The following is a 24,358-nucleotide window of genomic DNA, read 5'->3' on the forward strand; positions in this document are numbered from 1 at the left end:
GTACGGCAACTGCTTCGCCCACAACCGTAAGGCTCTCCAAAGGGTAGTGAGGTCCAACGCATCACCGGGGGCAAACTACCTGCCCTCCAGGACACCTACACCACCCGCTGTCACAGGAAGGCCAAAAAGATCATCAAGGACCTCAACCACCCGAGCCACTGCCTGTTCACCCCGCTATCATCCAGAAGGCGAGGTCAATGCAGGTGCATCAAAGCTGGGTCCGGGAGACTGAAAAACAGCTTCTATCTCAAGGCTATCAGACTGTTAAACAGCCATCACTAACATTGAGTGGCTGCTGCCAACATACTGACTCAATCTCTAGCCACATTAATAATAAAAAATTTGATGTAATAAATGTATCACTAGTCACTTTAAACAATGCCACTTTATATAATGTTTACATACCCTACATTACTCATCTCATATGTGTATACTGTACTGTTTACCATCTACTGCATCTTGACTATGCAGTTCAGCCATTGCTCATCCATATATTTATATGTACATATTCTTATTCATTCCTTTACTCTTGTGTGTGTATAAGGTAGTTGTTGTGAAATTGTTATATTACTTGTTAGATATTACTGCACGTTCAGAACTAGAAGCACAAGCATTTCGCTACACTCGCATTAACATCTGCTAACCATGTGTATGTGACCAATAAAATTTGATTTGCTTTATACAGAGATGACCAGTTTACAGAGGAGTATAGAGTAGAGTGATGTGTCCTATAAGGAGCTTTGGTGGCAAATCTGATGGTCGAGTGGTAAAGAACATCTAGCCGCTCGAGAGCACCCTTACCTGCCGATCTATAAATGATGTCTCCGTAATCTAGCATGGGTAGGATGGTCATCTGAATCAGGATTAGTTTAGCAGCTGGGGTGAAGGAGGAGCAATTACGATAGAAGAAACCAAGTCTAGATTTAACTTTGACTGCAGCTTTGATATGTGCTGAGAGAAGGACAATGTACCATCTAGCCATACTCCCAAGTACTTGTGTGAGGTGACTACCTCAAGCTCTAGGTGTTCAGAACAAGGTTAAGGGTAGAGAAAGCTTGTTGGACACTAAGAAAGCTTTGTTGTAGAGCATTTAACACAAAATCCAGGGAGGGGCCAGCTAAGTATAAGACTGCATCATCTGCATATAAATGGAGAAGAGAGCTTCCTACTGCCTGAGCTATGAAAAGTGATGTGGTAATGAAAAGGTTGTTACTAGTAAAGAGCATTTCAAGTATTTTCAGTTAGCCTTTTCATTCTGCATAGTTCACCTGAAAGAGATGGCTCAGAACAGCTCTTCATTCAGTAGCCATGAATATGTTAAACATGGGTGGGGGGTCTCAGACTGGCCTCTGCCTGAGTCCTCCAAATCACTAAAGGCGTCGGCATGCCTCAGTACGGCTGGCGCCTAGCCAAGTGGCTGGCCGAACCGAACAAGTGTGCACGCATACTCCCTTAAAAGATCTTAGCTTAAAAAATGAGAAAAAGCGGCAATAGTACTGTTTGTCCATTTTGAGACGCCGTAGCCAGTATGCGTTACCTCAAAATAGTCTGAATGAATCTAAGATAACTCAAGAAATCTGTCATTAATTTTGACATTTTTGCCGAAGAGATCTTTTACATCTAACTAAGATGCTTGGTGCAGTATTTTTCATTGGCAGGAAAACGAGTCGTCTCTCGTTGAATGATAATAAAGACTTTATTGAAGGATCCCTGCTGTTGACCAATCACCGAGACTTCGGCTCCGGACTTCGGGTTGCCTCCAGAAAAAATGTTGTGTCCAATATTAACAAAAACGTCACAAAAAGTCGTCATAATATATGGAGGAACTGTTTCGGCTGGGAAGCATGGGGACGCCTTAATTTCGCCCCTGCCTTCACTTATGTCCATATATGTCATATACCTCTCTACTGCAGTAGACTGTGCTCTGCTGCAGATCTAAATCACTGCTAAAGAGAGTTTGGTGGCTTGTGGGGATGGTTGCAGTGAGTATTATATCTTACAATCAGTACTGACATTAGCAAATCTAAAGCACTACCCTAACCTTTTTTGACCATGTGTATCTAACCTCCTTTTATTTACTTTTATATTTTGTGTCACAGCAATGCCTAACTGGATAACATACTGCAGGAGGTGGTTGTTATGAGCCTAGAGAAAACCATTTATATAATATCACTGTTTTCTTTGTGCTATTTTGCAAAAAAGAAGGAAAAGACAAAACAAGTCAAAATTGCTATACACATTGGTTTATTAGTTCATTAGAAAATGTTAGAAGCATAGTTCAGAAACATTTTTAAAGAGACAAAAGGAGAGGGCTTCATTAGATGATTTACACATCGTGTTGCTATCCAGCTGTGTCCCACTGTAATTTAACTCACCCAGGCCTTTTGTTATACAAAGTAGAGTGACTTCCTTTATTTTCCCACCCATCTATCAAACTCTCCCCACCCTCAACATATTGTTTTTCAAGGGTTTTACGAAGATCTATGCAACAACAAATGATTTGTAACAAATAACATATTGTTATCCTGATATTGCACAGGGGTAAAGACATTCTATGGCTTTATACACACGATTACAGTTGTTATTCCCACACAACAGTTCCCTGCTGTGTTACTACCTTTCCCATGTCCTGAGGAAAGGTGCACCCATAATTCAATATTGCAAAATATGATTAGAATCCAGAGTTAAGTTGTAGAATAATATTACTATTAGACAAGGGAGGACTTGTCTATGGGAACCAGGCAGTAACCCTGGATAGTGGAGGCCCTCGGTGATGAGATGATAGTATTAGAGGTTCCTGTCCTGCAGAACTCAGTAGGAGGGACTGTATGTAGTTCTGAAGCTGCCTCCTCCGAAGATCTGATCAGAGAGAACCACACTAGTACGCTTTCAGCTCAGCAGATCTGTTCCCCAAAGCCCATTTCTTAAAGTTCCAATACAGCCATTTTTATCTCAATGTCAAAACATTTCTGGGTAACAATTAAGTACCTTACTGGGATTGTTTTACATTTACATTTTCAAAATTAATAAAAATAACTTCTTAGCAAATAGCAATTTCTCAAGCAAGAATTTTGCTAGTACTGTCTGGGAGTGGTCTGAGTGAGGGGACTAATTGGTCAAGCCTAATGGGAGGGATATGTAACCTGAAAATGAACTGTTATTGGCATAGAGGTTTGAAACTCCCTTTATTGGTCTATTAACTTATATTGCCTGGTGATGTCACCAAGTAGGCTAAAACTGAAATTTCAGGTGGTCTTTTCCAACAGCTTTTACACTAAAAGGGCATTAATCATCATTTTCACAATTTCACAGGAATTATTCCAACCAGACCTGGGTCCAAATACTATATCTCAATTACCTTCACATACATTTCGAAGAAAGTATTCATATATATTTTATTTGAAAAGACAAGTAGGTGAAAATGTTCATGTATTTGGAAATACACTTGGAAAGTATTTGAAAAATTGTAATACACTGACTCCAATACATTCCCATGCATTTAACCCAGGTATTTGAAAATCCTATTAAATACAATTCCATCAACTATTTGGTTTCTACAAATAACCATTACAATGTAGGCCGTCATTGTCAATAAGAATTTGTTTTTAACTGACTTGCCTAGTTAAATTAAGGTTTAATAAAAAATAAATAAAATACTCAAATAACTGTACTGATTTTGGGTTGTTTAATTGAAAATACTCAAATAGACAGAAAAAATATTTTTAATAACATATACTCAAATACACATGCATTTGAAATCAGGCCTTATGCCAACTTCATAGTGTGGAAATATATATAAAACACAGGAAAATCACATTTGACTGTACAGGGACTTTAACACCTCATTTTCTTCCTTCTTTCAATAGTGGAGTTTCATTTCCAATGCAATATGTATGACCATCTGCACAATTTAGCCTGCAGCTTTTAATGAGCAGCTTTATTGTAGACAGTTTAGACAACAACAAAAAACTCAGTACCAAAGTTGGATGCCAATCACATCCAACTTGGGCTCCCGAGTGGTGCAGTGGTCTACGCCACTGCATTCCAGTGTCACTGCAGTACCTGGTTGAAATCCAGGCAGCATCACATCTGACTGTGATTGGGATGCCCAGTGTTGTCTGGGTTTGGCTGGGGGAAATAAGAATTTGTTCTTAACTGACTTGCCTAGTTAAATAAATAAAACATCAAAGAACAGTAACTACCAGACTGTTTGTGATCAGTTACTGAATGTGTCATGAATGGTAACATGTCATTCAATAAATTATTCCTGCAGGCATATAGTTTATATATGCTAATGTTTACAGTACTGGCTCACTGTAGGTACGTTTAGGCTATAACTAAATGTTGATAACTAAACTAAGCCAAAACAACAGCTTGTAGTGGCTTACTGTATGTACTGCTTTGTTGGTTGTAGGGTCATAGTGCATGCACCAGGTGGCAGTTCAATGTTTCACTATAAATTCTGGTTCTCAGAATTCACTGCTACATGATATAATTTTGATCATCTCTGATGAGATTTGATACATTGTTGCTTACTGTATGTACTGCTTTGTTGGTTGTAGGATCATAGTGCATGCACCAGGTGGCAGTCTGCATTCAATGTTTCACTATAAATTATGGTTCTCAGAATTCACTGCTACATGATATATCATTTTGATAATCTCTGAGGAGATTTGATACATTGTTGCCCGTGTTGGCATAATCACTCATGAGTCTTGTCAAAGGTCTCACCTATTTGTACAGTACTCTTTTATTGAATTTGTCCGCCTATGAATAGTCACGTGACAAATGTTCAATCAGCTGCCTCCAGAACAAGGCTCATCATTTAAATAGTGTGTAACGCCAGTGAACTCTTTATTCGATCTGTGACTTCGGCGCCGTTGAGAATGTGGCAAGTTGGCCCCTGCTAGCAACAAACTAAGACCATGTGTGTTTTTGCATGTTGATTGTCTTCCGTTTCTAGCTTCAATATTATGAGTTCGCTTGTCACTCCCGGTCCTTACAGGGCGACAAAACTGGTAATCTTTTCCTGTTATGAAGTTGACCGTTAAATTTGCTTGCTAGCCAGTACAATGTGGTGAAATAAATAATGCTGCAAGTTGACTGGGAAGTAGTTAACTAAGATCTGTGCAGATCACTCAAAATAACACTGTCTTTTATGTTTAATTTTTAGCCAGACAGACAACCCCGAGCCAACAATATGTTAGGATTAGCAGTAAAGCTCTCGATACAGAGCCTTACGAATAATTAGGCCTTCTTTTAGAATGTTGAATATTGTTTTATTTCTAAACATGCAGAAAGGAGGCGCGGGGGTAGTAGTATGTGGCCAATATACCATGGCTGACGCTTCTAACACACCGACAGTATCATTGCGCAAATAGTACCAGCATCAACCGGATATGTATGCTACAAAAGTTCGACATTGACTTTCTGCTACCATTTCTGTCTAAACATACAGTTTGACTCACACGTTCCGTATGCTCCACACCGAACGCAATGCAGACGCAGCGTTTCAATTTGTACCAAAATGCAAAGAGTGGTCGATGTGTTCGAAGCGTACGGGTTGCTCTTTCGCAACGCTGAGTGCCTGGATACCTTAGCCGTGGTATATTGGTCAAATACCACGAACCCCGAGGTGCCTGAAGATATCAGCATGTTTCAGTTCGGCTGACGTTGGCTATGCGAACCTAGTGTTTGCATACTCCCTTAAAATAACGCTTAAAAAAAAACATGAACAGTACTATTTGTCCATTTTGAGACATCGTAGGCAGTATCCACTTCCTCAAAATAGTCTGAATTAATCTAAGGTAACTCAAGAATTCGGTCATTAATTGTTATGTTTTTGTCGTAAATCTTAGTTGCGAAATTTTACATCTAACTAAAATGGTTGGCACAGTATTGTCTCTCGTTGAATGACTACTTTATTGAATAATCCCTACAGTTGACCAATCATGGACGATGGGGCGTTTACTTCGGCTCCCGAACTTCGGGCACACAGTTTTATTGAGGCCAGCCGAACAGCCGAAAGTCACAACAAAGCCCAAATCCAACAAAAATGTCACAAAGGTGTCATAGCGTGCATATACTAACTTCCTGTTTCGTCTGGGAAACACGAGGGCACCTTTATTGCTATTATAAACTAATATATTTAGAACACTACAACAAATGTTTTGTCATACCCGTGGTAACCTGTACAATTGCCTTTATTTTAGCGCCCCAAAAACGTAATACTTCCAGATCAACTGTAATGTCAATACCATTGTAACGCACAATTTCTTTCCTTTCCAACAGAATCAATTACATGACCTAAACACTGCCCGTTTCTGCATAATTCAAGCAGGCAATGAGCCCCGTCGGGTCTTTTAAAAAATGGCGGATGGGGAGGCGAAACTAATGTGTGATAGTGAGAAGGAGAGATGTTGTGTGGGAAAATAGCTTTTTTTCACTCTATCTGTCCAACTTATCGCCTCTGAAATGTAAATAAAACTCTATAAAGAGTTTATATAATGTGTCATTACATAACTATTTGAAGGTTTGTGTCGAATTTGAATCGGGTTTTTAGGGCGGTGCTAAAGTGATCTTAGAAGTAAACAGCTGCTTTGAGCATGATGATCGCATGCAATGATGATGCAAAATATGACTACCCCCGTAACTGTCCATTTCTTTTTTTTAAAGGATGAGAGAAGTGATACACCTGGTGGAGAGCGATTGTAAAACAGAAATAGTTGCTTTATTCGTGCTGTACGTTATGACACGCCACGATGTAACGGAGGGTCCGTTTTTTTCCCAACTTTTCTCCAATACTATAGAGGCATTGCCATGTCGATCAGCGCTTGAATAGAAACCTAGTCTCCCCCCCCCCCCCCCCCCCCCCCCACCCCCGATTTTGACGTCAACACAGTCGCTACAGTCCCATTAGTTTTCTTTAGCCTCTTTTGAATGTTGCGATTGCGCACATTTGTACGAAATGGGGTGAGTTTATTAGGTCTGATAAACCAAGGCTGTCAGCAAATCAGCATTCAGGGCTCGAACCACCCAGATTATTGTGTTTAAATATTCCCCATGTAATGTTAATGGGGAGCTAACATGGCTGCCATAGAATGTTGAAGTGTAACATAAATGCACCATAATGCTCATTCTAGACATTCAGGTACATAACATTACATGGGGAATATTTTAATGCTAATTGGGAATGCTTTCAACACCTTGTAAAGTCCATGCCTTGATAAATTGAGGCTGTTCTGAGGGCAAATATACTCAATATTAGGAAGGTGTTTTGTATACTCTGTGTATATGCCTCTGTCCCAATAGTTTGCTTGCTTGCCAATGTTTTAGGATGTGCCTTAATCAGCTTAACTACATAGTTTAAAGTTCCAATGTAGATGTTTTTATCTCAATATCAAGTTGTTTCTGCGTAACAATTAAGTACCTTACTGTGATTGTTTTCAATTAAAATGGTAAATAAGAAAGAAAAATGGTCTAAGGCACTGCATCTCAGTGCAAGAGGAGTCACTACAGTCCCTGGTTCGATTCCAGGCTGTATCACATCTGGCTGTGATTGGGAGTCCCAAAGGGCGGCAAATTATTGGCCCAGTGCAGGCCAGGATAGGCTGTCATTGTGAATAAGAATTTGTTCTTAACTGACTTGCCTAGTTAAATAAAGGTTACATTAAAAATGTACTATTACTGTCTGGGAGTGGTCTGAGTGGGGAGGGGAAAACTAGCTGTTAGAGCTGCAACGAGCGATTCCGGACATGGATTCTCAATCCACGAAACCTGTAGTGATATCAAATATTGGCGATATTACTCTGTAATGTAGACTTTTGCTAAACAATTTGTACGTTGATGTAGTGCCCATCGGTTATGAGAGTTCCAACCTGTTTTGAGAAATGCCGTTTTTACTGTCAGTTTCTGTTTGAAAGAACACCAAAACCTATACTAGCATGAGCTTTGCAGTCTCTATTGTCCAACGATCTGTTATTGAACACATGATGTGACATGACCTGTTCGCTGACAGTTTAAGTGACTTGTAGCTGCTGTGATTGGACGATACAGCAGCTATTGAGTGCCGTCATGTGTTCGCAGGATGAGTAGTTTGTAGGACAACTAACTGGTATCTACATAGCCTTGACTTTTCTTCTCAGTCAAAAATGTTTTTTTATATATGTATTATTTTTGTATCCATTCAATGTTTGGAAACACGTGACCACATGTTGAAATTAGTATGCTACAAATGAGTGAGTGTCAGTTTCAGAACCGAAATTGTGGAAAGAGGGGCGTGTCCTTTCGGAGCCCTATAGGCAGAGTTTTGGAACTGTTTTTCTTATTGGTCTATTAACTAATATATGTCCCCAGGCAGGCCAAAACTCAGTCTTTTCAAACAGCTCTCACACTAAAACGGCATCTTTTTCACAGTAGTATTCCAACCTCCAGGTGTGCTAAAAGTAATATCACACAAATCACCTTTTTGACTGCACTGGAACTTCAACCCAAATGCAATGTTACAGATAATTAGCTAATCTTTTAGAAAGTACTGTAGGCATGCATGCATACAGCTATTTACATTTTCCATTTGCAGTGGAATGAAGTTGCAAAGCTTTTCCGAGCGGGAATGCCTCTGTGAAAATATCGGCAGCACTTCAGAGTGTATGCGGACTGTTTTACTGCTGTGGCAGCTGTCGACTGGTTGCATGAACTGCTCAGGAACAATCGTAACTTCGGACCAGATGTCACCAGGCAACAGACTGTCCAGCTGCTGAAGAAGTTCCTCAAGAATCATGTGATCGAGGATGTAAAGGGTAGATGGGGTTCTGAAGATTTTGAGGACAACTGCCATCTTTACATGTAAATTTATCTATTTGGTGTGTTTCTTTTGAATTGTAGAATCTGTAAACATGCAATATCAAAGCATACTTGATGTTGATATTTGTCTGAGACTTTTCCTTACTGTGTCTATGATTGACAATACATTTGATTTCACAAATGTATTTCAATAATTTCACCTGGAATGTCCTAGGTTCCCTTCTCTTTTGAAGGGAATTGCCCACTTGCGCCAGGGCCTGCATCAGTAAAGAAGAGTTTCTCAATGAGGGAAAAGGAAGGCTTCAAATGTAGGAGTTCCAAGAAACTGGACAAAGATACTGTAGTAAGTATTGTTGATGTTATAAATGTACCCCTATTATGGCCTGATGACTCATCCTGAGTTTAATTCCGCTGGACACTCCTTCAAATGAGTGGATTTGCCTATTTCAGCCAAATTGAGCACACAGCCATGCATTCTCCATAGACAAACACTGGCAGTAGAATGGCCTTACTGAAGAGCTCAGTGACTTTCAATGTGGCACTGTAATAAGATGCCACCTTGCCAACAAGTTAGTCCATCAAATTTCTGCCCTGCTAGAGCTGCCCCGGTCAACTGTAAGTGCTGTTATTGTGAAGTGGAAAACGTCTCGGCCGCGAAGTGGTCGGCCACATAAGCTCACAGAACCGGAACTGCCGAATCCTGAAGCGCATAATAATCGTCTGTCCTCGGTTGCAACACCCACTACCGAGTTCCAAACTGCTTCTGGAAGCAATGTCGGCACAATAACGGTTTGTCAGGAGCTTCATGAAATGGGTTTCCATGGCTTAGCAGCCGCACACAAGCCTAAGATCACCAGGTGCAGTACCAAGCGTTGGCTGGAGTAGTATAAAACTCGCACTCTGGAGTGATGAATCACTCTTCGCCATTGGCAGTTTGACGGATAAATCTGGGTTTGGTGGATGCCAGGAGAACGCTACCTGCCTGAATGGATAGTGCCAACTGTAAATGTTGGTGGAGAAGGAATAATGGTCTGAGACTGTTTTTCATGGTTGGACTAGGCCCCTTAGTTCCAGTGAAGGGAAATCTTAACTCTACAGCATACAATGACATTCTAGATGATTCTGTGCTTCCAACTTTGCGGCAACAGTTTGTAGGAGGGCGGCAGGTAGCCTAGTGGTTAGAGCGTTGGGCCAGTAACCGAAGGGCCAGTAACCGAAATCTGTCCTTCTGCCCCTGAGCAAGGCAGTTAGCCCACTGTTCCCCGGGTGCCAAAGACGTGGATGTCGATTTTAAGGCAGCCCCCCGCACCTCTCTGATTCAGAGTGGGTTAAATGCAGAAGACACATTTCAGTTGAAGGCACTGTTGTACAACTGATTAGGTATCCCCCTTTCTTGTTTCAGCATGACAATGCCCCCATGCACAAAGCGAGGTCCATACAGAAATGGTTTGTTGATCAGTGTGGAAGAAGTTGACTTGCCTGCAGAACCTTGACCTCAACCCAATCGAACACCGTATGGATGAATTGGAATGCCGATTGCAAGCTAGGCCTGGTCACCCAATATCTGTGCCCGACCTCACTAATGCTCTTGTGGCTGAATGGAAGCAAGTCCCTGCAGCAATGTTCCAACATCTAGTGGAAAGCCTTCGTAGAAGAGTGGAGGCTTTTTATAGCAGCAAAGGGGGGACCAACTCCATATTAATGCCCATGATTTTTGGAATGAGATGTTCAACAAGCTGGTGTCCACATACTTTTGGTCATGTAGTGTACATGAAGTCAACATGAGGGCCATTGTACAAAACAAATTCATCAGCGATTGGATCGTCTCTAACATCTGAGAATGAGTATCAAAGTTGATAACAACATCATGTAGGCCAGTTATGGCCCAGACCATTGGTTTCCGGGACCAATCAGAACGGTCAGTGTTTCGCATTCCAGAAGTTGTCGGGGAGGGAGGCAAATCCAGACTGTTGAATGATCGATGACTCTGCATCTGTCCCATTATGGTGTCTGTGAGCACACGGGCAGCGCCATTGAGGCCATCTCCATTTTTGAAGTAGTCCATTTTCTTCTACTTCTGAGTTGGTAAACAAACTGAAATGGTGCATACTGCCACCTGGTGTGTGTTTTGAACAGGTATAAAGCCAAGGTTGATGATTTACCGCCACCTGCAGATATCGAATGTTTGCTCACGAGTGTAATTCATTGGCTGATCCCTCCTGATGACCTGGATGGAATTATCAGATCCATAGGAAGTTTCACCCAGTTGAATACTTTAAAATTGTGGGAGTCCTCAATGGAGCTTCTCCTGCTTAAACAAGCTTTTGAGCACAAGTCCTTTATCATTCGTTTGGCCGGAGCGCTGTGGATGAGTAGCCGGGCAACCGCAGTGTCTCTGGTATGACTTCCTCACTTGTCTACATAATTGACAGATGCATTATTATTTTTCACAGGAAAATGTGGTTAGCTCAAAACAAGATATGGAGACTGAGCCTGTGAGCGAAGTGGTACAGCCCAGAGTACTAACAGAGGAAGAAATCCAGGATGTTTGGAGAGGCATCACTCTCACACAGTAAGATCCACTCTTAAATTCTTCTCAAAAGTTTGAATGATTAGATCCTTAATCTATTGCCATTTCATGTTTTCAGCCTGCAGAGAACATTGGGATTGACCTCACTTGAGGATGTTTTGGATCCAAGACACATCAATCCTCAAAACATTGTGTACAACATGACCATTGTGAACAAGCATGGGGTTGTTACACTTGAGGATAAGACGGGTAGGTCTGATTTTATATCTGCACTCTGTCTACACAGTGTAGACCAGGGGTATCAAACATACAGCCCGCAGGCCAGATCCAGCCCGCTAGGGGGTCCAATCCGACCCGCGGGTGTGTAGAAATGATAAAGGACGTACATTCAAAGTTTCTTGACTGTGTCCAGCTCGCTAATAATCACCTAAATGAAAGCTAGACAGTCAAAGAGCATTAAATTCCAAAAACAATAAATGGGACTTCATTTGCAAATTTCGACGGCGAGGAAAAGTAACCAATTTCAGTGCGGCCTGCCGGACCTCATTGAAGCTTTTTCCCCACAGATGACCTCCCACACTGGGTTTTGTCTGCAATGAAAGGTCTTGCAAACTGTAAGTTACTTTTTGTGTGTGTGTGTGTATTGTATGAATATTTCCCCTCATATGAAACAAAACTCAATATGAGAGCTTTTGTTTCAGACCAACATGTCAAATATCACCCATACCATTCTAGGGCCGAAGTATGATGCCAGCCAGCCATCCTATCCTGGGTTTGAGAGGGATGAGTTTAAAACGGTCTCTGACTACTTCTATAGCCTCCCTCGGCCAATTCTCACATCTGAATACTACAAGTTGTTTGTCAACATCTTGGGTATGTATACATTTGACAAACTTTTGAATTGAATGCATTATTGTCAAAGGTGAAATTGTATGACACTCAATTTCAATGGTTTCTCTGTTCCTCCCTAACCTAAGGTGTTACTAAAATCTGGATTACATTTACCCTTCTCTAAGCCCTGCCCCCTTTGGTTACTGTTGAGCTCAAACTGTTCAATTTCATTGTGTATTAAAAGACCTACTACCCCTTGCTAATCAGGAAATTGTATATGTTGTGGTGGACTGTCATTATAATTGCTTCACATGAACCTGGTAATATTATGTTTGTAGTGTGGCTAGCCATTGAATGGCTCTGAATTCACTCAGCATGGCGCTAAGTAGCTAGAGCTCTCAAATCATACCCTGATGTTGACAGCAGATGGGAGTTGTATTCATAACTTGACTGGTTAACATGCATTTAGAGAAAACAAGTTATATTGAGTGGCTGACTAGCATTGGCAATGTTTGGTGGTCTATGAAACTTGGCTAGCTAACCAGCAGAGCTAGCAAACAATGTAACAAAAGTATAATTTCAGATTGGAAGAATACTCCAACAGACTCTGCATTTCAGGAATAAACAGTAGCAAGTCCCCCCCCCCCCATTTGAGTGCTGCCATTGGTTGCCCCAAAGTCCAGTGTGGGGCTTAGCAAAGGGTCAATTCACCCGTAATGTCATTTGCACTCCATCTTTAGCAACATTTGCAGTTATTTGTAAATTAGAGTACACCTCAGTACACATCTCAGGTGTGGTTTAATGGATTCAGGTTTACATTAGTTAATGAGTAATGTGAATGGTGTTTTACATTTTCATCCTTCTCTATGAAATGCCTCTGTAAATGGGAAAACAACTTATTTTGGATGAGATATTGTTTGAGACATATCTTCACTCTCCAGTTGAACAATAAGATTGACCATATCTAATATAAGCAGCATGAAACTGCAACTGGTTTATTTGCCTCATAATAGAGGATGTCTCGACTGCGCTGTGACTTGTGTTATTACTAACTCGTGTGTCCAATTTAGCCCCCCTCCCCCCCAAGAAATGTGCCCACTCTTGTTTGTCCTGCCGGCTTCAAGTTTTGTTTTTGTCTGGTCCCTTGCTAGTTTTATGTGGCTACATTTTGGCTCCTAAAACTGAGGAAAGCGCAAAAACCAAGAGGTGCCCAGCTACCCCCAGCCTGCAAAAAAACATCACATGAACAGTGCTGTTAACCAATTCAAATCTACTGAATCTTTGCTGTTGAGCTTAATTCGGAAGGGGGCTTTTGATGAGGGCGACTCACCAATGAGGGAAGTGCTCTTCCGAGAGTCTGGCGTCCTGCAAAAGTAACAATGGAAGCAAGTACAGCACTCCACGTCAGAGTAAAACACTCTCAGCCAGACAGCTGCCCTAACTCTGAATCCCAAGGCTTTGTCACCATGGGAACTCCTCCTAGTTGTGACACCAGTTCAGGTGTGACTTCTGTAGAGGGTAGCGCTCACTGCGCCAGAATCGGCATCTCCCTACCAGTGGATAACCCCTCATTCAGTCAGATGCCCAAGGAGCATTGGTACCTGTTTGGATATAGCTAAGCACAGAAAGATGTCTGCCAGCTGTTTTGGTGTTAATGTCCATGTAGCAAACATCACCATGAAGCCAGACTCCTCCATTATTGGCCTGAGGGGCCCCAGTCTGCTCAACCTGAGGGCCAGCAGCATGGACCTCCGACCAGAGCCCTCTGTTAGCAGGCGCTGTCAGCTCTCTGGACCTGTCTAGGCCGACCCTTGCTCTGCCTTCGGTGTCCACTTATGCACGGTACCGGAGTCCCGAGCAAAGTAAGCCTGCGTCTGCAAATCAAACTTTGTCTCGTGCCGAATACAAGTGTAGACTTTCCTGTGAAATGCTTACTTACCAGCCCTTAACCAACAGTGTAGTTCAAGAAGTAGAAAATATTTACCAAATAAACTAAAGTAAAAAATAATACGTGACAATAACGGGGCTATTTACAGGGAGTACCGGTACTGCGTCAGTGTGTGTGGGTACAGGTTGAGTTCATTTGTACATGTAGGTAGGGATGAAGTGACTATGCATAGATGATAAACAGCGAGTAGCAGCAGTGTACAAAACAAATGGCGGGGGAGTGTCAATGTAAATAGTCCGGTGGCCATTTGATTATTTTTTCAGTAGTCTTATGGCTTGGGGGTAGAAGCTGTTAAGGAGCCTTTTGGTCCTAGACTTGGTGTTCCGGTACCGCTTGTGGTGTGGTAGTAGAGAAAACAGTCTATAACTTGTGACTGAAGTCTCTGACAATTTTATGGATTTTCCTCTAACACCACCTATTATATAGGTCCTGGATGTCAGGAAGCTTGGCCCCAGTGATGTATTTGGCCGTACGCACTACCCTCTGTAGCACCTTATGGTCAGATGCTGAGCAGTTGACATACCAGGCGGTGATGCAACCAGTCAGGATGCTGTCTGGTGCAGCTGTAGAACTTTTTGAGGATCTTTTTTATTTATTTTATTTTACCTTTATTTAACCAGGTAGGCAAGTTGAGAACAAGTTCTCATTTACAATTGCGACCTGGCCAAGATAAAGCAAAGCAGTTCGACAGATACAACGACACAGAGTTACACATGGAGTAAAACAAACATACAGTCAATAATACAGTATAAACAAGTCTATATACAATGTGAGCAAATGAGGTGAGAAGGGAGGTAAAGGCAAAAAAGGCCATGGTGGCAAAGTAAATACAATATAGCAAGTAAAACACTGGAATGGTAGTTTTGCAATGGAAGAATGTGCAAAGTAGAAATAAAAATAATGGGGTGCAAAGGAGCAAAATAAATAAATAAATAAAATACAGTTGGGAAAGAGGTTGTTTGGGCTAAATTATAGGTGGGCTATGTGCAGTAATCTGTGAGCTGCTCTGACAGTTGGTGCTTAAAGCTAGTGAGGGAGATAAGTGTTTCCAGTTTCAGAGATTTTTGTAGTTCGTTCCAGTCATTGGCAGCAGAGAACTGGAAGGAGAGGCGGCCAAAGAAATAATTGGTTTTGGGGGTGACTAGAGAGATATACCTGCTGGAGCGTGTGCTACAGGTGGGAGATGCTATGGTGACCAGCGAGCTGAGATAAGGGGGGACTTTACCTAGCAGGGTCTTGTAGATGACATGGAGCCAGTGGGTTTGGCGACGAGTATGAAGGGAGGGCCAGCCAACGAGAGCGTACAGGTCGCAATGGTGGGTAGTATATGGGGCTTTGGTGACAAAACGGATTGCACTGTGATAGACTGCATCCAATTTGTTGAGTAGGGTATTGGAGGCTATTTTGTAAATGACATCGCCAAAGTCAAGGATTGGTAGGATGGTCAGTTTTACAAGGGTATGTTTGGCAGCATGAGTGAAGGATGCTTTGTTTGCGAAATAGGAAGCCAATTCTAGATTTAACTTTGGATTGGAGATGTTTGATATGGGTCTGGAAGGAGAGTTTACAGTCTAACCAGACACCTAAGTATTTGTAGTTGTCCACGTATTCTAAGTCAGAGCCGTCCAGAGTAGTGATGTTGGACAGGCGGGTAGGTGCAGGTAGCGATCGGTTGAAGAGCATGCATTTAGTTTTACTTGTATTTAAGAGCAATTGGAGGCCACGGAAGGAGAGTTGTATGGCATTGAAGCTTGCCTGGAGGGTTGTTAACAGTGTCCAAAGAAGGGCCGGAAGTATACAGAATGGTGTCGTCTGCGTAGAGGTGGATCAGAGACTCACCAGCAGCAAGAGCGACCTCATTGATGTATAGAGAGAAGAGAGTTGGTCCAAGAATTGAACCCTGTGGCACCCCCATAGAGACTGCCAGAGGTCCGGACAGCAGACCCTCCGATTTGACACACTGAACTCTTATCAGAGAAGTAGTTGGTGAACCATGCGAGGCAATCATTTGAGAAACCAAGGCTGTCGAGTCTGCCGATGAGGATGTGGTGATTGACAGAGTCGAAAGCCTTGGCCAGATCAATGAATACGGCTGCACAGTAATGTTTCTTATCGATGGCGGTTAAGATATCGTTTAGGACCTTGAGCGTGGCTGAGGTCGATTAGAAAGGCCTGCTCGCAGAAGTGTTTCAGGGAGCGTTTTACAGTGATGAGTGGAGGCCGTTTGACCGCTGACCCATTACGGATGCAGGCAATGAGGCAGTGATCGCTGAGATCTTGGTTGAAGACAGCAGAGGTGTATTTAGAGGGGAAGTTGGTTAGGATGATATCTATGAGGGTGCCCGTGTTTAAGGCTTTGGGGAGGTACCTGGTAGGTTCATTGATAATTTGTGTGAGATTGAGGGCATCAAGTTTAGATTGTAGGATGGCTGGGGGGTTAAGCATGTTCCAGTTTAGGTCGCCTAGCAGCACAAACTCTGAAGATAGATGGGGGGCAATCAGTTCACATATGGTGTCCAGAGCACAGCTGGGGGCAGAGGGTGGTCTATAGCAGGCGGCAACGGTGAGAGACTTGTTTTTAGAGAGGTGGATTTTTAAAAGTAGAAGTTCAAATTGTTTGGGTACAGACCTGGATAGTAGGACAGAACTCTGCAGGCTATCTTTGCAGTAGATTGCAACACCGCCCCCTTTGGCAGTTATATCTTGTCTGAAAATGTTGTAGTTTGGAATGAACATTTCAGAATTTTTGGTGGTTTTCCTAAGCCAGGATTCAGACACAGCTAGAACATCTGGGTTGGCAGAGTGTGCTAAAGCAGTGAATAGAACAAACTTAGGGAGGAGGCTTCTAATGTTAACATGCATGAAACCAAGGCTATTACAGTTACAGAAGTCGTCAAAAGAGAGCGCCTGGGGAATAGGAGTGGAGCTAGGCACTGCAGGGCCTGGATTCACCTCTACATCGCCAGAGGAACATAGGAGGAGTAGAATAAGGGTACGGCTAAAAGCTATGAGAATTGGTCGTCTAGAACGTCTGGAACATAGAGTAAAAGGAGGTTTCTGGGGGCGATAAAAAAGCATCAAGGTATAATGTACAGACAAATGTATGGTAGTATGTGAATACAGTGGAGGTAAACCTAGGTATTGAGTGATGAAGAGAGAGATATTGTCTCTAGAAACATCATTGAAACCAGGAGATGTCATTGCATGTGTGGGTGGTGGAACTAATAGGTTGGATAAGGTATAGTGAGCAGGACTAGAGGCTCTACAGTGAAATAAGCCCATAAACACTAACCAGAACAGCAATGGACAAGACATATTGACATTAAGGAGAGGCATGCTTAGTCGAGTGATCAAAAGGGTCCAGTGAGTGGAGAGGTTGGTTGGGGGTCACGGCGATTTAGACAGCTAGCCAGGCCATCGGTAGCAAGCTAGCATAGGATGGAGGTCTGTTGTTAGCCACCTCTTGCGTTCCGTCAGTAGATTAGTGGGGTTCCGTGTGGTAGAGGGGATTAATCCAAATCACACAACAACAACAAAAATAAAAACAATAGATATAGTTATAGAGGCCCAAGAAGAAAACATAATAATAATAATAAAAAATAAATAAATTGTCCGATTGTCTATTCAGATGGCAGCCGGTAAGACAGCTAACGGTTAGCAGGCCGCAGATGGGCGTTCAGGTAACGTCGCGATGGAGGAGCCAGACGGATTTCCTTCGGGTAGATAACGTCGGCAGTCCAGTTGTGAAGGCCCGGTGGGGCTCCGCATAGGCAGTAAAACGGGTCCGGATAGGTGACTGCAGCCCAGGAGTGATTGAAGGAACTCAGGAGTGATTGACGGAGCTGGCTAGCTCCGGAATAATTGATGTTTGCTCCGGAATCGACGAAGGCCGATAGTCACACGGATAGCAGCTAGCTAGCTGTGAGATCCGGGTATGAATGTCCAGAGAGCAGTCGAAATCCAGGGACACGGAGAGAAAAATTGGTCCGGTATGATCCGTTCCGAGCCGTGCTGCGCCGTACAGAACTGGCGATAGATTTTCGAGCTAAAGGATAGCTGATGACCACAAAACGTGGTTAGCTGAATACTAACGATTTGCCAGTAAAGAAGCTAACTAGCTTCTGAACTAGCTTCTGAACTAGCTTCTGAACTAGCTTCTGAACTAGCTTCTGAACTAGCTTCTGAACTAGCTTCTGAACTAGCTTCTGAACTAGCTTCTGAACTAGCTTCTGACTAGCTTCTGAACTAGCTTCTGGCTAGCTTCTGGCTAGTTTCAGGCTAGCTTCTTGGAGGATTACAGATTTGAGGTAAATCATTTTTTATAAATATAAATTGGTGAGGCGGGTTGCAGGAGAGCGTTTTGAAGATGAGTTGATGGAAAATAAAAATAAAATGTATGTGAAAAAAGGTGTGTGTGTGTGTATATATATATATATATATATATATATATATATATATTGCTATGCCACCCTGGAAGCCAAAGCCACAATGTGGGTCTGGGGATGTGGACCCACAATGTGGGTCTGGGGTCTGGATCTGGGGACCCATGCCAGATCTTCTGTGTCTCCTGAGGGGGCAAAGTTTTTTTGTGCCCTCTCCACGACTCATGGTGTGCTTGGACCATGATAGGTCGTTGATGATGTCGACACCAAGGAACTTAACTCTCCACCCGCTCCACTACAGCCCCGTTCATGTTAATGGGGGCCTGTTCAGCCCGCCTTTTCCTGTAGACCATGATCAGCTCCTTTTGTCTTGTTCATATTGAAGGAGAGGTTGTTTTCCTGGCACCACACTGCCAGTTCTCTGACCACCTCCCTATAGGCTGTCTAATCATTGTTGGTGATCAGGCCTACCAATGTTGTCAGCAAACTTAAGGATGGTGTTGGCATCGTGTTTGGCCACGCTGTTGTGGGTGAACAGGGAGTACAGGAGGGGAATAAGTACACACCCCTGGGGGTAATCAGCTTGGCAGACGTGTTGTTGCCTACCCTTACCACCTGGGGCGGCACATGAAGTCCCAGGATCCAGTTGCAGAGGGAGGTGTTTAGTCCCAGGGTCCTTAGCTTAGTGATGCGCTTCGTGGGCATTATGGTGTTGAACGCTGAGCTGTAGTCCATGAACAGCATTCTCGCATAGGTGTTCCTTTTGTCCAGGTGGGAAAGGGCAGTGTGGCGTGCGATTTGAGATTGCGTCATCTGTGGATCAGTTGGGGCGAATGCGAATATGCGAATAAGAGTGAGTCTGGGAGGATGCTGTTGTGAGCCATGACCAGCCTTTCAAAGCACTTCATGGCTACTGACGTGCGCTCTACGAGGCGGAAATCATTTAGGTAGGTTACCTTCGCTTCCTTGGGCACAGGGACTATGGTGGTCTTCTTGAAACATGTAGGTATTACAGGAAGAGGTTGAAAATACCAATGAAGATACTTGCCAGTTGGACTTTGTAGTCCGAAATAGTTTTCAAGCCCTGCCACATCCGAGTGTCAGAGCCGGTGTAATAGGTTTCAATCTTAATCCTGTATTGACACTTTGCTTGTTTGATGGAATAGCGGGATTTCTTATAGGCGTCCAGATTAGTGTCCCGCTCCTTGAAAGCGGCAGCTCTAGTCTTTAGCTCGATGCGGATGTTGCTTGTAATGCATGACTTCTGGTTGGGATATGTACGTATGGTCACTGGGGACGACGTTGTCGATGCACTTATTGATGAAGCCGATGACTGAGGTCGTATACTCCTCAATGCCATTGGATGAATCCCAGAACATATTCCAGTCTTAGCAAACCAGTCCTGTAGCATCCGCGTCATCTGACCACTTCCGTATTGAGCGTGTCACTGGTACTTCCTGCTTTAGTAGGAATCAGCAGGATATAATTATGGTCAGATTTGCCAAATGGAGAGCTTTGTATGCATCTGTGTAAAGGTGGTCTTGTTGTTATTATTATAATTTTTTTTTTTTCCCCCTCTGGTTGCATATGCTGGTAAAATTTGGTAAAACTGATTTACATTTGCCAGCATTGAAGTCCCCTGCTACTAGGAGCGTCGCTTCTGGGTGAGAATTTTATTGTTTGCTTATGGCCTTATTGAGTTGGATGAGTGCTGTCTTAGTGCCAGCATCAGTCTGTAGTGGTAAATATACTGCTATCAATAATATAGATATAGAACTCTCTTGGTAGACAGTGTGGTCTACAGCTTATCATAAGGTGCAATACCTTGAGACCTCTTTATTAGATATCGCAAACCAGCTGTTATTGACAGACACCCCCACCGCTCGTCTTACCAGACGTAGCTTCTCTGTTCTGCCAGTGCATTGGAAATCCCTCCAGCTCTATTATCCCTGTTGTCGTTCAGCCACGTCTCAGTGAAACATAAGGTATTACAGTACTTAATGTCCAGTTGGTAGGATAATCATAGGTCATCAATTTTATTTTCCAAGGATTGCATGTTAGCAAGTAGAATTGACGGCAGTGGGATTCTTGCCTACGGATTCTCAAAAGGAAGCCTGATCTGCGTCCTCTTTTCCGCTGTCTTTTCACACAAATGACGGGGCACTAGGCCTGTTCCCGGGAGAGGAGTATGTCTTTAAGTATGTCTTTAAGTTACAATGTTATGTACAAAATAAGTTATAATTTACAAACAATGCAAAAGAGGAACAAAATGGCACAATTTGGTTACGGGCATGTAAAACGTCAGCCATTCTCTTCGGCGCCATCTTTCACTGAATGCTTGTGTGTTGTGCTTTTGCATGTCTTAACACCTGACTAACATTACTCATTGGGCTTTCACTAATGTGGGGTGAGGATCTAATTGTCCTTTAAGTTTATCACTGGAAGAATTTCAAATGTATCCATATGGATGCTCTCCAGAACTTTAAACTGCTCTGTTTAAAGTCTGCCTTGATACTCCCTATGCCTAGATATGACATTACATTTAGTAACTTGTACAAGTGGTATTACTGTAGTGAGAAGAAATTGCTTTTTTGCCATTGCAATATACATGTATTTCTTCCAGTTAATCACACGGATGCTTCAGTCACTTCAATGTATTTCATTAGCCTCAAGTCCTAGTGGTTGTGTGTATCATTATGATCTGATGTGTACAAAGGGCCAACTTCACACACCCATTCTGTGTGTGAAGGTCTCCTCCAGCCTTTTATTTATTTTATTTTATTTTACCTTTATTTAACCAGGTAGGCAAGTTGAGAACAAGTTCTCATTTACAATTGCGACCTGGCCAAGATAAAGCAAAGCAGTTCGACAGATAAAACGACACAGAGTTACACATGGAGTTACACATGGAGTAAAAACATACAGTCAATAATGCAGTATAAACAAGTCTATATACAATGTGAGCAAATGAGGTGAGAAGGGAGGTAAAGGCAAAAAAGGCCAAGATGGCAAAGTAAATACAATATAGCAAGTAAAATACTGGAATGGTAGTTTTGCAATGGAAGAATGTGCAAAGTAGAAATAAAAAAATAATGGGGTGCAAAGGAGCAAAGTAAATAAATAAATTAAAATTAAATACAGTTGGGAAAGAGGTAGTTGTTTGGGCTAAATTATAGGTGGGCTATGTACAGGTGCAGTAATCTGTGAGCTGCTCTGACAGTTGGTGCTTAAAGCTAGTGAGGGAGATAAGTGTTTCCAGTTTCAGAGATTTTTGTAGTTCGTTCCAGTCATTGGCAGCAGAGAACTGGAAGGAGAGGCGGCCAAAGAAAGAATTGGTTTTGGGGGTGACTAGAGAGATATACCTGCTGGAGCGTGTGCTACAGGTGGGAGATGCTATGGTGACCAGCGAGCTGAGATAAGGGGGGACTTTACCTAGCAGTGTCTTGTAGATGACATGGAGCCAGTGGGTTTGGCGACGAGTATGAAGCGAGGGCCAGCCAACGAGGGCGTACAGGTCGCAATGGTGGGTAGTATATGGGGCTTTGGTGATAAAACGGATTGCACTGTGATAGACTGCATCCAATTTGTTGAGTAGGGTATTGGAGGCTATTTTGTAAATGACATCGCCAAAGTCGAGGATTGGTAGGATGGTCAGTTTTACAAGGGTATGTTTGGCAGCATGAGTGAAGGATGCTTTGTTGCGAAATAGGAAGCCAATTCTAGATTTAACTTTGGATTGGAGATGTTTGATATGGGTCTGGAAGGAGAGTTTACAATCTAACCAGACACCTAAGTATTTGTAGTTGTCCACGTATTCTAAGTCAGAGCCGTCCAGAGTAGTGATGTTGGACAGGCGGGTAGGTGCAGGCAGCGATCGGTTGAAGAGCATGCATTTAGTTTTACTTGCATTCAAGAGCAATTGGAGGCCACGGAAGGAGAGTTGTATGGCATTGAAGCTTGCCTGGAGGGTTGTTAACACAGTGTCCAGAGAAGGGCCGGAAGTATACAGAATGGTGTCGTCTGCGTAGAGGTGGATCAGGGACTCACCAGCAGCAAGAGCGACCTCATTGATGTATACAGAGAAGAGAGTCGGTCCAAGAATTGAACCCTGTGGCACCCCCATAGAGACTGCCAGAGGTCCGGACAGCAGACCCTCCGATTTGACACACTGAACTCTATCAGAGAAGTAGTTGGTGAACCAGGCGAGGCAATCATTTGAGAAACCAAGGCTGTCGAGTCTGCCGATGAGGATATGGTGATTGACAGAGTCGAAAGCCTTGGCCAGATCAATGAATACGGCTGCACAGTAATGTTTCTTATCGATGGCGGTTAAGATATCGTTTAGGACCTTGAGCGTGGCTGAGGTGCACCCATGACCAGCTCTGAAACCAGATTGCATAGCAGAGAAGGTATGGTGAGATTCGAAATGGTCGGTAATCTGTTTGTTGACTTGGCTTTCGAAGACCTTAGAAAGGCACGGTAGGATAGATATAGGTCTGTAGCAGTTTGGGTCAAGAGTGTCCCCCCCTTTGAAGAGGGGGATGACCGCAGCTGCTTTCCAATCTTTGGGAATCTCAGACGACACGAAAGAGAGGTTGAACAGGCTAGTAATAGGGGTGGCAACAATTTCGGCAGATAATTTTAGAAAGAAAGGGTCCAGATTGTCTAGCCCGGCTGATTTGTAGGGGTCCAGATTTTGCAGCTCTTTCAGAACATCAGCTGAATGGAGCAGGTGGCCATTGAGGCTCTGCAGCTCTGCACCCTGTTTCTGCCTCCTGCCAGCCGAAGGAAGCTCCAGCTGCTGATGAGAATGATCTCCCGGATGAGTCAGAACATGGACCTGCCTCGGCTCCATGACGCCATAGCAACACACACACACTGGTGAGGAGAAACAGGTTTTACAATTCTGCGTGATCTGAACATGGTAAACCTAAAAAGAGCATGAAATGAACATGTCCTCAACTCCATTATTCAATCCCATTGCGTTTTCAGATGGCGCATATGTTCTCTCACTGTGTGCTGGGCTGTAAGGAGGAGATGGACCTAGATGAGCTCCTGGCCACCAGACTGGTCTCCTTCCTCATGGATCATCACCAGGAGATCCTCCAGGGGCCTGTCTATCTGCAGAATGCAGTCCAGGACCACATCGCCTACCTCAGGAAAGTGCAGGTACAGTACTACTGTTGCTTTTATTTTTATAAAGCTTCCATGATACATTTTCTATGATTTCTTTTTTTTTTCAACTGCTTACAGATTTGAGCCTGTTTTCTTTCCTCCCCTAGATAACTTACCCAGGCATTGTTGGTGCCCCTGTGCCCGTCTGTCCACTCCTTTTGTAGAGGGATCAGCACCAAAGATGAGTAGAAGCTGAGTTTGTCCCAGGCTGCGATCGCTGACCTACTGGAGAGCCTGGTCAAAGACAAGAACATGTCGATGGAGGACAGGAAGAAGAAGCTCAAGCAGGTAACAAGTTAGATGTCTGAACGCTTTCATATTTTCCATCAAACTACAACTTTGTTTACAACTTTCTAACTAAGGTGTTAAAAAAAAAAAAAAGTTAATCAAAGTCTAATCCATTTTTCTATGATTCGTTTCATAGGCAGTATCCAGACATTTACTCTGGCCATTTCCTAACCACTGAGATTAACCAAAGAGCAAGCCACCATTGCTGATAAGTATGAAGAGACCACAAGCTTTTAGTATTAGAAACTGAAGGTACATTTTGTTCTTGCAGCTAAATGAAAGGTGAGAGGAATGTACAGGTGAGATCACCTCCCAATTTAGACTGCAAGTATGTAACAATTATCTTTAGGGTTGAATTATGCATATTTTATGTTGAGTAATGTGTTTTTGTGTATGTTATTT

General features: G+C 42.9%; 1 pseudogene; it reads left to right on the forward strand.

Annotated features, from left to right (window-relative positions):
• Window positions 1-4,812: 4,812 nt before the first annotated feature.
• LOC109882204 (DEP domain-containing protein 1A-like) lies at window positions 4,813-23,968 on the forward strand (annotated as a pseudogene).
• The last annotated feature ends 390 nt before the right edge of the window (window positions 23,969-24,358 follow it).

This window comes from Oncorhynchus kisutch, linkage group LG10 (genome assembly GCF_002021735.2).
Source record: "Oncorhynchus kisutch isolate 150728-3 linkage group LG10, Okis_V2, whole genome shotgun sequence".
Taxonomy (NCBI): Eukaryota; Metazoa; Chordata; class Actinopteri; order Salmoniformes; family Salmonidae; genus Oncorhynchus; species Oncorhynchus kisutch.